Source organism: Myotis daubentonii, chromosome 3 (genome assembly GCF_963259705.1).
Source record: "Myotis daubentonii chromosome 3, mMyoDau2.1, whole genome shotgun sequence".
Classification (NCBI taxonomy): domain Eukaryota; kingdom Metazoa; phylum Chordata; class Mammalia; order Chiroptera; family Vespertilionidae; genus Myotis; species Myotis daubentonii.
In genome coordinates, this window is record NC_081842.1 from 90,483,528 (window position 1) to 90,497,787 (window position 14,260).

The 14,260-nt window shown below is 43.4% G+C and overlaps 1 protein-coding gene and 1 pseudogene across 2 annotated transcripts in view; one reads left to right on the forward strand and one right to left on the reverse strand.

The window, feature by feature from the left end:
- Nucleotides 1-14,260, reverse strand: part of CADM2 (cell adhesion molecule 2) — a 1,236,504-nt gene that overhangs the window by 43,522 nt on the left and 1,178,722 nt on the right. The window lies entirely within an intron of this gene.
- Nucleotides 415-1,476, forward strand: LOC132230504 (myeloid-associated differentiation marker-like; annotated as a pseudogene).

Below are 14,260 nucleotides of genomic sequence, written 5' to 3' on the forward strand. Positions count from 1 at the left end.
TGAATACCATAAGGTAATTTAAGTTTTCGTGCCAATACAAATGCTATCTAATGGCCACATTTTTCAGGACATTGATACATTGTAAAGAAGTCATCTTTTTTTTTTTTTTTTAATTTTAGTTGCTCTAGGGAGACACACACACACACATACACACACGTCGAGGAGAGAAAGAGAGGAAGAGAGAGAGAGATTGTGGACTATTCAGGCCTCAGAACTAATCTGATATCTTCTAATTAGAAATATTTACACTTAAGTAGTACATTATTTATTTGAAACTACATCTTGACTTAAATAGAAACTTTCCTGCCGCCTGGGCCTCACGCGCCGACCCCACCCTCCCTCCCTTGGCTCCGCCTGCGCTCGCTCCCCACCCACCCGCCATCCCCACCCAGTCCTCAGGCCATTCTAGCTGCAGCTGTCGCCCAGGCTTCCACTCCGCTGCCGCTGCAAACCTGTGAGGTGTCTGACTCCAGCCGCTTCGGCAGCCAGATCTTTCTCCATCGGGGTCCTCAGCTAAGACCGCGGCCATGCCGGTGAAGGTGACAGTGAAGGTGACCGGCACGTCCTCTTTGGACTCCCTGACCATCCTGGGGTCCCCTCCGGTGCTGTGCCAGCCCCTGGGCCTGCTCCGCCTGCTCCAGCTGCTTTCCACCTGCATGGCCTTCTCGCTGTAGCCAGCGAGGGCGCCTATGTAGGGCTCTCGGGCAACGGGTGGCATGTTCGCCTGGTGCTTCTGCTTCGCCGTGACCTTCATCATCATCCTGGTGGAGCTAGGCGAGCTCCAGGCTCGCTTCCCACTGGCCTGGCCAACTTTCCCCATCACCTACGCCGCCCTCTTCTGCCTCTCGGCCTCCATCATCTACCCCACCACCTACATCCAGTTCTTGAGTCAGGGCCCGCACCAGGGACCACGCCATCGCCGCCACTGGCCTTCTCTTACATCACGTCTGTGTGGCTTATGCCACCGAGGTGGCCTGGACCGGGCCCGGCCAGGCGAGATCACGGGCTACATGGCCACCGTGCCAGGCCTGCTCAAGGTGGTGGAGACCTTCGTGGCCTGCATCATCTCCGCCTTCATCAGCGAACCCTACCTCAACAAAACGAGCCGGCGCTGGAGTGGTGCGTGGCCGTCTACGCCATCTGCTTCATCCTGGCCACCGTGGACATCCTGCTGACCTGTTCGGCTGCACCAACCGGGCTGCCCATCCCCTTCCCCGGCTCCCTGTCCAGCCTGGCCGTACTCTTCGTCCTCTTCTACGCCTCGGCCATGGTCCTCTGGCCTCTCTACCAGTTCGACGAGAGGTATGGTGGCATCCCCGAGCGCAGGAGGGATCCCGGCTGCAGGAACAGCACCATCCACAGCGTGTGCGGCTGGGACCGTCGCCTGGCCATGGCCATTCTGACGGCCATCAACCTGCTGGCCTACATGGCCGACCTGGTGTACTCGGCCACCACACGGTCTTTGTCAGGGTCTGAGGCGCTGTCCCGGAGCTCCCGATGCCCTCTTCTCCGCGAGGGTGTCTCCTGCGTCTTTGGCTGCCCACACCCTGTGTTGCCTTTCTCTCCGCACTCTCTCCTTTCCTCCCTCGTCGGTTCTTTCCCGGCCATCCGCCTTGTTGGCTTTCTCGCCTGCCTTGTTTGCTGTGCCACTTCTTCCCACTTCCCTGCTTCCGCTTTCCTTGAGAGCCCTGGGAATTCTTGGTCAGCCCCCACTGCCACCCCAACTCCAAAGGTGCTGAGCTCCACACCCCACACCCCACACCCCACACCCCACATAGCAGCTGGTCAGACCCAAGGTCCCCTGAGGGGCCTCATTGCCAAAGCATGTGCCCACGCTGGCTGTGCCTTAGTAGGTGTGTGTGTGTGTGTGTGTGTGTGTGTGTGTGTGTGTGTGTGTCCTGGGGATGGGAGGGTAGCTAGGGAGGAGGACCCTTTTCTTTCAGTGGAAGGGGGTGTAGAGTAAAGCCTCCCCTTTAAGTAAAAATAAAAAATCCCTGGAGGTCAGTTATTTCCAACTAGAGGCCTGATTCACGAAATTTGTGCAAGGGGCCCCTCACAGCCACAGCTTCCACATGGCCCCACCCACTGGTCATTTGGGAAGGTCGTCCTGCCAGTCCAGCCTAATTAGCATATTAGCTCTTTATTATATAGGACTAGGGGCCCAGTGCACAAAAATTTGTGCACTCGGGGGGGAAGGGAAGTCCCTCAGCCCGGCCTGTGCCCTCTTGCAGTCTGGGACCCCTCGGGAGATAACGACCTGCTGGCTTAGGCCTGCTCCCGGGTGGCAGAGGGCAGGCCCAATCCCTAGGTGCAGCCCCAAGTCAGGCTCAGAGCAGGGCTGATTGGGGAGTTGGGCGCTGCCCCCTGTCATGCACAGAGCAGGGCGGATTGGGAGGTTGCGATGCCACCCTCAGTCATGCTCAGGGTAGGGCCGATTGGGGAGTTGGGGCACCGCCCCCTGTCACACTCAAGGCAGGGTCGATGGGGAGGTTGCGGTGCCCCCATCAGGGGGATTGGGGCTCCATACCCTGTCACACACAGAGCAGGGCCCATCAGGGGGTTGAGGAGCTACCACCTGTCACTCACAGAGTAGGGCCAATAGGGGAGTTGGGGCACCGCCCCCTGTCACACACAGAGCAGGGCGGATCAGGGGGTTGGGGCGCCGCACCCTGTCACACTCAGGGCAGGGCCGATGGGGAGGTTATGGCTCTACCCCGTCACACACAGAGCAGGGCCCGTGGGGGGCGGTTGGGGCACCGCCCTCTATCACCCACAGAGCAGGGCCAATCAGGGGGTTGGGGCGCCGCACCCTGTCACATACAGAATAGGGCCCTTAGGGGGGGGGGGGTTGGGGCACTGCACCCTGTCACACACAGAGCAGGGCCGATCAGGGGGTTGGGGCAACGCAGCCTGTCACACAAAGAGCCGCAGGGCGATTAGGGGGTTTGGGCGCTGCCCCCTGTCACGTTGATCCCGGTGCCAGGAGGCATATTACCCTTTTACTATATAGGATAGAGGACTGGTGCACGGGTGGGGGCCGGCTGGTTTTCCCTGAAGGGTGTCCCGGATCAGGGTGGGAGTCCCCACTGGGGTGCCTGGCCAGGCTGGATGAGGGGATGATGGCTGTTTGCAGCTGGTCACACACCCTTCAGGGTGGGGGTCTCCACTGGGGTGCCTGGCCAGTCTGGGTGAGGGGCTGAGTGCTGTTTGCAGGCTGGTGGGTGACTGAAGTTCCCAACTGCTCTTTTTTTCTTTTTTCTTTTTTATTCTGGGCCAGCTTTAGCTCTGAGGCTTGGCTCCAGCTCTTAGGCCTCTGCTGCTGAAAGCAGGTATCTGGTTTGTTTGGGTTCTATAATCGAAACACTGTTTCAACTCCAGCTCTGAGATCCCGGCTGGCTGAAAGCAGGTTTCTGGGGTTTTGTTTAGCTTCTATATTTGTAACAATGTTTCAAACTGCAAGCTCAGAGGCCGGCAGCGGCAGGCGGGGAACGTTGGAGTCCTCCATCACTGAAGCAAGCAAGCCTCATGTTCGCTTCAAGCTGCCTGGCTGCTGGCCGCCATCTTGGCTGGCAGTTAATTTGCATATCATCCTGATTAGCCAATGGGAAGGGTAGCGGAGGTACGTCTAATTACCATGTTTCTCTTTTGTTTGATAGGATGGGCAGGAGGCTTACATCACAGACCCTGGGTCCTTAGGCCCCACCTGGCATCCAGTCTCCCCAGAATTTTTGCCAGGCTTACCAAAGCCCCCTGCCCATAGGCTGTCTTAAAGGGACCCAAGGACAGTGGCTGCCTTCCCTCCTAACTACCCTCTGGTTACCGAGCTGTCTGCAGTATTTGCGGGGGGCAGGAACATGGGGTTCCTGCCTCAGTATTAAAAACAGCATGTGCCGCCTTTGCTGGGAGGAGAACATGGCCACAGCGGCCTTCTCTGGAGTGTGAGCCTGGGTTTTTTCTTTTCTTCTTCCTGTCACAGGGGCAACAATTACTGGATGATCCTCTTCTTAAAGGGGAAGAGTTCCTTTTTTTAGTTTGTGGGTGGGTTGGATAGGTGGGGACTGCTACTGCCATAGAGGAATTGCACTGCTTGAGTGTGTGAGACACACGCATGTTTCTGTGTGCTTAGTCGCTTCCTGCCGCTGCTTCCTGCTTCTCTGGGACTCACACGCTTAACATGATATATATATATATATATATATATATATATATATATTTAATTCCCTGGAGCTTCTGGTTCCCACCAGCCCCTACTATCAATTAGAGAGGGAAGCCTTGTCCCTCCCCCTGACCCCCACATCCATAATATTCTTTATTTTATTTTTTACGTCAATATAAAGATAAAAGGAAGAAAAAAAAATAGAAACTCTTTTTATTCCACTTAAAGATGCTTTTCACAGATATTTTTGTTAACAGAAAAGGTGACATTAAAAAGTAACATTAGAAACTCCTTGAGCCATATCTACACTGATAAATTAATTTGTTTATTTTAAGCTAGAATACATCACTGGGATATGATAGGAAGAAATATATTGCTCTGTGGAGCAAAATAATTAAATAACATTAAAGATTTTCTGAGGAAATGAAATGGATAGACACAATAATTTTTCAGGGTACAGATACAGTTTATCTCATACCAGTGATTTTTCCCAACACTAACTCTAATTTAACACACAGAAAAAATTTTCTGTAACAAAAATATGTTATGATGAATTAAAAATATTTTACAAATTTTATTTCAGAAATCAAAAGTTGTTTTTGAGATATTATATAATTAATTAGCAAAACATGTCTAGAATTGGAATAGGGAATAATACCTATTTAATCAAACCATAGAAATCTGAGAACAAAAAAAAAAAACACATATTTTCTAGACTATGTTATTCTTATGCTATTTTAAATACTGTTTTGTTTATAAGTTACCCAAACTGAAGACTAATTTCTATTTTGGTCTAAGTATTAAAAACCATTTCTCTTCAGCTTGTTCAGGATGATATGAATTCACCTTAACTTAAGGAGAAAGAAATGGACCTGTAGGACAGCTGAGAGAATAAGTACTAATGCTTGATATACAGTGGTGGAAAATACTTACTGTACAATTTCTCTTTGCTTAATTTTCTTCTTCTGAAAAAAAAAATAACCTTGTTTTTCTATCTAAGTATCTCATTCTAACTTTGATTCTTCAAAAGTGATGGGTGAAAGTTTAAAAATAAATCCTTTTATAACATTTGTTCTAAATCCTTTAAGTTCTTAGTAATTCCTTTTTTCTTTATTACAAAACAGAATAATTTTCAGTAACTGCATTATTTTATCTTGATTCTCTAGCAAACATATTAATCATCATTAAATATGAATAATACAAAATTATGCTTCTGGTTGTTAACAATATCATAAAATGCAAGATGCTAAATTCAGAAGGTTAAGATTTTTAAATTATTTTCAGTGATCATAAAAGGTTAAATTTAAGTTTTCCACTTCTCCCCACACTTTGGAAATCCAGGCTGATGAGAAAGATAATTTAGTGGGTTGTCACTAAAAAAACTTATGCTAACTCTTACGCTTGAAAGAAAGAGGTGGGTGTTAACAACTGGTAACACATTACTGTACTACCATTTACTTAATTTTCTTCCTCTTCAGAAGTTTTTTCTTATCTGTCATTAACCTTTAACTCAAAGTAATTTAAGCAGCAATTGAGAAAATGTGTAGCATAATTTTTCCATAATCAAGTGTCATATGGAAACCTATCAAATAATAGACTGGTGAACAGAAAAGAATTTTAACAGTTTATCTCATAAACTTATTAATAATTATCTCATACTTATTAATAAGTACATATAAAAATAAATATATGTGTAGATGCACACATATATAGTTAATAGCTGCATACAGTGATTTATATATTATTTCCCTCTTTTTATCTCTTTCATCTCAATATAACATAAATTGCCACCTACTATAAAGTGATAGAATTTAATTGAGAACTAATGTCTAAATATATAGTGATAATTTAGCAGCATACTAAGAAAATTTAATGGTGCCTTTAAAATAATTGTATTCACTTAGATAATAAAATTATTAATTTTATTAAATACTAGAGGCCCTATGCACGAAATTCATGCAAGGGGCTCCGCCCTCATAGCCTCGGCTTCCTCGGCCGGCCCATGCAGCCCCTCCTGCCCCAGCCGTGGCCTCTGCCAGCAGTCCCAGCCCTGGCTTTGTCTGGAAGGTCATCAGGAAGGTCGTCCAGACAGTAGTTCTGCTGTTCGGTCTGATTAGCATATTAGCTCTTTATTATATAGGATTGTAATTCTTTGTGTGACCACAGCTACCGCGGGCTGAAGCAACATGAGTATAAAGTAGAATTGAAGTAGAGTGTATTAACAAGGTGCCATCCAGGACCTTTCCATATCTGTTATGCTACCACAAAAGCCATTTCATTGTTATTAAAGACATTGTAAAGTGCTAAGTTTATTACATGATTATATATCCATTCTTAAGTATATATATATATATATATATATATATATATATATATATATATATATGTGTGTGTGTGTGTGTGTGTGTGTGTGTGTGTGTAATCTCCATGCTTAAGAAAGAAGATATTTTATACTGACATTGATCTACTAAGACAAGAGAACAGAGACAGAAAATTTCAGCAGTTATATATTCTAATTTAATATGAGTTATAGCTATATGTAGAGATATGTCTTTTAACAGAATGCTGACTGCTATATCTTTTATAGACATAACCTAAACATCAACACTAATAAAAGAGAAAAATGGTAATTGGCGTACGACGATACCCTTTTCATTGGCTAATCAGGGCTATATGCAAATTAACTGCCAAGATTGGCAGTTAACTGTCAACAAGATGGTGGTTAATTTGCATATGTAGGCACAATGCAGGGAGGTGAAAGGGAAAGCAGGAAGAAGCCCCCTGCCACTGACAGTGATCGGAAACCCAGGGGGGAGCTAAGAGCTGGGGGGCAGGGCAAAGGCGGCACTGGGGCCGCCTTTGCCCTGCCCCCCAGCCATGATCGGAGAATCAGGTGCCTTTTCCGCCCTGGCCAGTGATAGCAGGAAGTAGGGGTGGAGCCAGTGATGGGAGCTGGGCACGGTCGAAGCTGGCAGTCCCAGGAGCTAGGGGCCCCTTGCCTGGGCCTAAAGCGAAGCCCACGATCACGGGGCCGCTGCAGCTGTGGGTCCCCGCTTCCCGGGCCGGACGCCTCAGCCAGAGGCATCCTGCAGGGGCAGGGGTGGAGCCCGCGCGATCGCGGCGCCCCCCCGCTGCCACTGCAGGTCCCCGCTGCCCGGGCCGGACGCCTAGGCCAGAGGCGTTAGGCCTGGGCAAGGGGCCGATCCTGCGATTGGAGGGTGATGGGGGTCAACGTCTGAGGGCTCCCAGTATGTGAGAGGGGGCAGGCTGGGCTGAGGGACACTCCCCCCCCACCACCCACACACCCAGTGCACGAATTTCGTGCACCGGGCCCCTAGTAAGAAATAATTCCATATTCATATTATAGTATGTTATATTTCCATCCAACACTAAAGCATATCTTTCTACTTATTCAATTCTAGATTGGGGTTTCTCCAGTGTATACTGTATTAATATTATCTAAGATTTTATATAGGGTTTTTGTTACAGTTAAAAAAACCTGTGACCCTTCTTTAAAAAATGTTTTTATTATTTTTTGTGTGTGTGCTGGGGTTGCTTTATTTATTTATTTAAATTATTTATTTTTTCATGTATTACATAAGTCTCCTTTTGCCCCAATTGACCTCTCTCAGGCTGCCCCCACCACTAGCATATGCCCTCACACCCGTACTGTCTATGTCCATTGGTTATGCTCACATTAATGCATACAAGTCCTTTGGTCGATCACTTACCCCGTCACCCCCACCTTTCCTCATAGGTTGGACAGTCTGTTCAATGCTTCTATGATTCTGGTTCTATTTTTGTTCATTGGTTTATGTTGTTCTTTATATTCCACAAATGAGTGAAACCATGTGATACTTATCTTTCTCCAAATGGCTTATTTCACTTAATATAATGCTCTCCAGTTCTATCCATGCTGTTGCAAATGGTAAGAGTTCCTTCTTTTTTATACCAACATAGTATTCCATTGTGTAGATGTACCACAGTTTTCTAATCCACTCATCTGTTGATGGGCATTTAGGCTGTTTCCAAATCTTAGCTATGGTGAATTGTGCTGCTATGAATATAGGGGTGCATAATATCCTTTCTGATTGGTGTTTTCTTGGGATATATTCCTAGAAGTGGTATTACTGGGTCAAATAGGAGTTCCATTTTAAATTTTTTGAGGAAACACCATATTGTTTTCCACATTGGCTGCACAGGTCTGCATTCTCTGAGTTTTTAGAAAGAGAAAGAAGGGAGAGGGAATGAGAGATAGAAACATCTATTGGCTGCCACCTACACACCTCCTTTTGGGAAATCAAGCCTGTAAGACAGTCATGTGCCCTGACTGGGACTGGAACCAGTGACCTCTGGTGCATGAGAAGACACTTAATCCACTGAGCAATACTGGCTGGGCTAACATATAATTTAAAAAACACTCAAAGTGATTCAGCTGAGTAAGACTGTGACCTTTTCATGTTTTCTAAGCTACTAAATTTTGAATTTGTGTTTGTAATCTTCCACTTAAAGGATCTCTAAATTTTTGTTTTTGTTTAATTATTCCTCTTGGACATTCTAGTTTGCAATCATATCACTAGGAAAATGGAACAGATTCACTTCTCTTATAATTGGCTGCAAAACTTGTGTATAGGGTTGTGCAATTCAGGAACCTGTTCTTTTTCTCCCCATTTTCTTTTCCTTGTCTTCCTCTTTCCTCTCCTCTTCTCTTCCTTTCTGCCCTTTTCTCCCCTACTTTTTCTGTCTGCCCAACCCCACTGATTTTAATAGGTACATTTCTAGGATTTCTAGGGTGTTATGACTAACCATGACACTGGCCTTTGATATATGTATGTTTATACAAATTTTTTCTCCTTTAATAGGAGTATTAAATTAAGCTATCTATCAGTGAGGAAAAAAATTGCCCTTATTTGTATTGCATAAGTTGATGTATGTATATCAGATGACCTCTACTTTTGGTATTATTTAGTTTATTTATAGTCTTAATATTATTTGACCTACTATTTTTCAAATATCTATTTAATATCTATTAACATGCACATATTAATAGGTAAGGGATTTATTAATGTGGTTAATTATATTAATTGATTTCTTAAAATTAACCAAAGTTGAATTACTAGGACTAAATTGACTATTAAAGCATATGACTTTTAAAATATGTTACTGGATTATATTTGTTAGTATTTCTTTTAGAATTTTTGCATCAATATTTACAATATTTACAAAGTAAAATGATCTCCAGTTTTCTTTGTCTATGCTATTTTTTGGAAGACTTTGTTACTAATGCTTAGGGGTTCAAAAGCTTTATTGATTTATGTACTGACTATCAATTCTATAGTCTGCTTTCTAATTAGTTAATTTCTGTTTTTATCTTTATTTCTTTCCTTTGTTCTTATATTTAAATTTTTCTCATTCTGTATTTCTTAAGATTTATTTTTCTTTCTTTTAATTAAAACTTTTAGTGCTTTAAATTTTTCTATGAATAAGGTTTCAGACAGTACTTATATATTTTATAGTTTTTCTTTTTTTCTAGATAATTTTTATTTTTTATTTTTTGTTAATTCTCACCCAATGATATTTTTCCATTGAATATTTGAGAGATTGAAAGGGAGGGGGAGAGACAGAGAGAGAAATGGATTGGTTGCCTCCTGCACGCTTCCCAACCAGGGCCTGGGATTGAGACTGCAACTGAGATACATGTCCTTGACCAGAATTGAACCTGGTACCCCTTGGTTCCCAGGCTGATACTCTGTCCACTGAGCCAAATCACTAGGGCTCTAGGTAGTTTTTAATTTAAGGTTTAGTTTTTAAAATTTTTATTGATTTCAGAGAGGAAGGGAGAGGGAGGGAGAGATAGAACATCAATGATGAGAGAGAATCATTGACTGGCTTACTCCTGCATGCCCCACACTGAGGATTGAGCCCATAACCCTAGCACATGTCCTGATCAGGAATCAAACTGTGACCTCCTAGTTCATAGGTTGATGCTCAACCACTGAGCCACACCGACCAGGTTGAAGTTTTATTTTTTTTTGTTTTGCAAGCTTATTTCCAAATATTTTTATGCTACTGATAAAGCTTTTCTTTATTGTCATTACATCTAGGATTATTACATTAGTGCCAGAAAATAATGTGATAATACTTTTATATCCTTTTTAATTGACTACTCTTTGCTATCCAACAAGAGATTGGTTAAAGAAAAATTAAGCTATCTATCAGTGAGGAAACAAAATTGCCCTTATTTGTATTGCACAATTTGATGTATGTATATCAGATGACCTCTACTTTTGGTATTATTTAGTTTATTTATAGTCTTAATATTATTTGACCTGTCAGGAATTGCAATTCCTTATGTTTCTACATTATGTAATATTAAAGGCCCAGTGCACAAAATTTGTGCATGGGTAGGGTCCCTAGGCCTGACTGGTGATCAGGGCTGATCAGGTTCTCTACCTCCCTGTCTCCCCATCTTCCCTTCCTCCTTCCCTCACAGTCTGTGTCTGTCACCACCCATCCCGGGTTCTCCATCCCAGCCCTCTCTGGGCCTGCTGGCTGGGGAGACAGACAGGGGGAGGGGCCCAGGAGGTTGGCCACCAGCCCCAAGGGGGGAGCCATCCCTCGGCCCCCTGGGAAAGGGCCCACCTCAGCCACCACCCACCCCCGGTTTCCTGTCCCAGCCCAATCAGGGCCTGCCGGCCATTGTGGGGGACCAGCGGTTTGGCAGGCAGGTCCCTTTGGTGATCAGGGCCTGTGGGCTAGGGACAGCTCCTGCACTGAGCATCTGCTCCCTGGTGATCAGTGTGCATATCATAGCGACCAGTAGTTCCACTGGTCATTCCACCATGTGTTCAATTTGCATATTAAGCTTTTATTATATAGGCTTACATTTGTTGTGTCACGATAATTAAATTTGCTATTCATTCTATTATCCATATGAAATGGCCATCTTTATTTCATTGATTGTCATTTACTTTGATTCAAATTAGTTGTTGGAAAGCCTAACTAGAGCAGAGGCTAATGATAGATTTCCCTTAGAAGGAAGAGCAAGCTTGGTTCACAAAGTGTCAAGCCACTTTTACCAGGACATCATTTAGGATGAGTATTCTACCACTAAACCATTTTGGGCTCATCATAGAATTGTACACTTCAACTATATAATTTTATTAACCAATGTCATTGCAATAACTGTAATTTAAAAAATAAATGAGAAAATGTAAAATTCAAAACTAATATAAATGAAATTCAATTAAGAACTTGTTGCAAAATCATTTTTGACTATCAAAAAAATAGCAGTTCTAAATAGATCTTGAAAATACACACACACACACCATAAACCAAACAAAACATTTTATATTGTGAGAAAGAAGCATCAGCTTAAGTAAATAAATAGTTGTATTGTCAACTACTACATATGATGAAAATGCCAAATTGACTAAAATTTACATAAAATAAGTCATATAAACATAGTTTGGAGTTTTAACAAAATCCTATATAATAAAGAGGTAATATGCAAATTGACCATCATGTTCTTGGACAAGATGGCGATCCCCAGGTGGTCAAAAGATGGCCACCACAAGATGGCCAGCAGGGGAGGGCAGTTGTGGTCAATGAGGCCAACAGGGAAAGGCAGTTAGGAGCAACCAGGCTTGCAGGGGAAGGCAGTTGGGGGTGATTGGGCCAACAGGGGAAGGAGGGCAGTTGGGGGGGACCAGGTCTGCAGGGATGACAGTTAGGGGTGACTGGACAGGCAGGGGAGGGCGGTTGGGGGGTACCAGGCCTGCAAGGGAGCTAGGGCAGTTGGGGGGAGACAGGCCTAGAGGGGATGACAGTTAGGGGTGACCGGGCCAGCAGGGGAGGGTGGTTGGAGGCGATCTGGCTGGCAGGGGAGCAGTTAGGTGTCAATCAGGCTGGCAGGGGAGTGGTTAGGGGGTGATTAGGCTGGCAGGCAGAAGTGGTTAGGGGCATTCTGGCAGGCAGGCAGTGAGCAGTTGGGAGCCAGCAGTCCTGGATTGTGAGAGGGATGTCCAACTATTGGTTTAGGCCTGATCCCACAGGGATCCCACAGGAATTGGGCCTAATCCGGTGGTCGGACATCCCCTGAGGGGTCCCAAATTGGAGAGGGTGCAGGCTGGGCTGAGGGACAGCCCCCCAATGCATGAATTTTGTGCACTGGGCCTCTAGTATAATATAAGCTCTGTCTTTTAAAAATACAATGAATGACCTATCTCAAGTAAAGCCTGTACTCCAAAAAAATAGTTACCTTCTTACGTGAAAATAAAAATAGCAAGAAAACAAACAAATGAAGTAAATAAATAAATTTCTCAAAGCCTTTAAACATCTGAGTTAATTGAAGATCATCTTTTAGAGAAATAGATTTTTCTACTATTCATATGCATAAGTAATGTCATACTGTAGTGTATGTTTAATGTGGATATACCACTTTGCATTTGGTTGTTCAAGTACAGGGAAGAATACAAATGATACAACACCAAGTCTACATCTCTTAAACTGTTAGCATTCAAGCTATTTATTCTTTAATTTATAATAAACACAATTACTTGCTTATTTTTAGTGAGAGGCATTACTACCAAAACCCTGTATTGCTATAATAGCTGTTCTTTTCTCATATAGAAGAGAACATTTGGGGAAAACAAAGAACATTTTATTTCAAATGCATTGGTGTATTGAGAAGATACTAACTAGTTAATTTGCCTTTTGTAGGTGATATTCCATAAAATTGAAAACTCAGGAAAAGATAAAAATTAACAGCATTTTTCAAATCATAATCCTCATAAGTTTGTGGGAAGTTAACCTTATTAATCAAATTACATAAAATTCATCTGGGTCAATTTAGAACTAAATTGTCCTTGAACTAGGAGAAACATTATAAAGGACCTCTTTGCTTTTTAATTATTATGGATCAAGATTGCAAATTAAAATTTAGCCCTTTAATTCCTCTTGGGTGACTAGAGATTTTCATTATCCTTTGAAATTGTCATTCTAGTTTGCATAGATTAAATATTGCCTTTTTCTACCTCACCCAAGCACTGAATTAAGCATGGTATAAGGTTGGTACTTTTGTTTAAAAATCACATTTATGGAAACAGAATGTAATGATAAGAGTCCCAATTTCATTTTTTAAATTATATAATATAGTAGAATGATTCTACAATGATTGATAATTTTTCATGGTTTGCAATCAGATATGATGTTCAAATGTTTTGTGTAAATGAACAAAGATGTATTGTCTTGTTTTTCTTCTCTGTGGATATTTAACTGCTAAAAATAGCCAGTTTGTTTCATGCCACTAATATAAGGTGGAAAAATGCTGCACATCTTTTTCATTCCCAGTCTCCAAACTAAGACTTACCTTGCCTAGGAAATATATTGATTTCAACATTTTAGATTGTTGCCTTTTGGAATAACCTTCAAATTTGGAAAACAAAATTGATTGTCAAATCCAAAATTATCTTATATATGATGTTTTAGAATGCCATCAGTAGCTGGAATTTCATATGATGAACCTGGTACTACCAAGCTGTAATACACTTAGCAATTCAGCAAAATCTGCCTCCAATTCCTTAATCCACAGTTTACATTGTCCTCTTAACTATATCTTGGACTGACACTAACTTGTAGGAGATGTTCAATAGAAAAAGAGACAGACATTATTCATCTAGAATCTGTACAAATAAAAGGGTAATATGCTAATTAGACTGGACATCTTCAGGACATCCTTCTGGACAAAGTCACAGTGGCAGGAGCCAAGGCAGAGGCAGTTAGGGGAGATCAGGCCGGCAGAGGTGGGCAGTTGGGGGTGATCAGGCTGGCAGGAGAGCAGTTAGGGGCATCACACCAGCAGGCAGAGTGGCTAGGGGCAATCAGGCAGGCAGGCAGGCAAGTGGTTAAGGAGCCAGTGGTTCCGGGTTAGAGAGGGTGCCAATAGGACTGAGAGACCCCTCCCCCCCCCATGCACAAATTTTGTGCACCAGGCCTCTAGCTTAAAATAAAAATGACTGTTTTGCAGTTTGGTGTAAAAATCTAATCTTTCATCATTTTTCCTCTACTTCAATAGCAGGCCATGAAAATAAAAGGTCTTAAAGG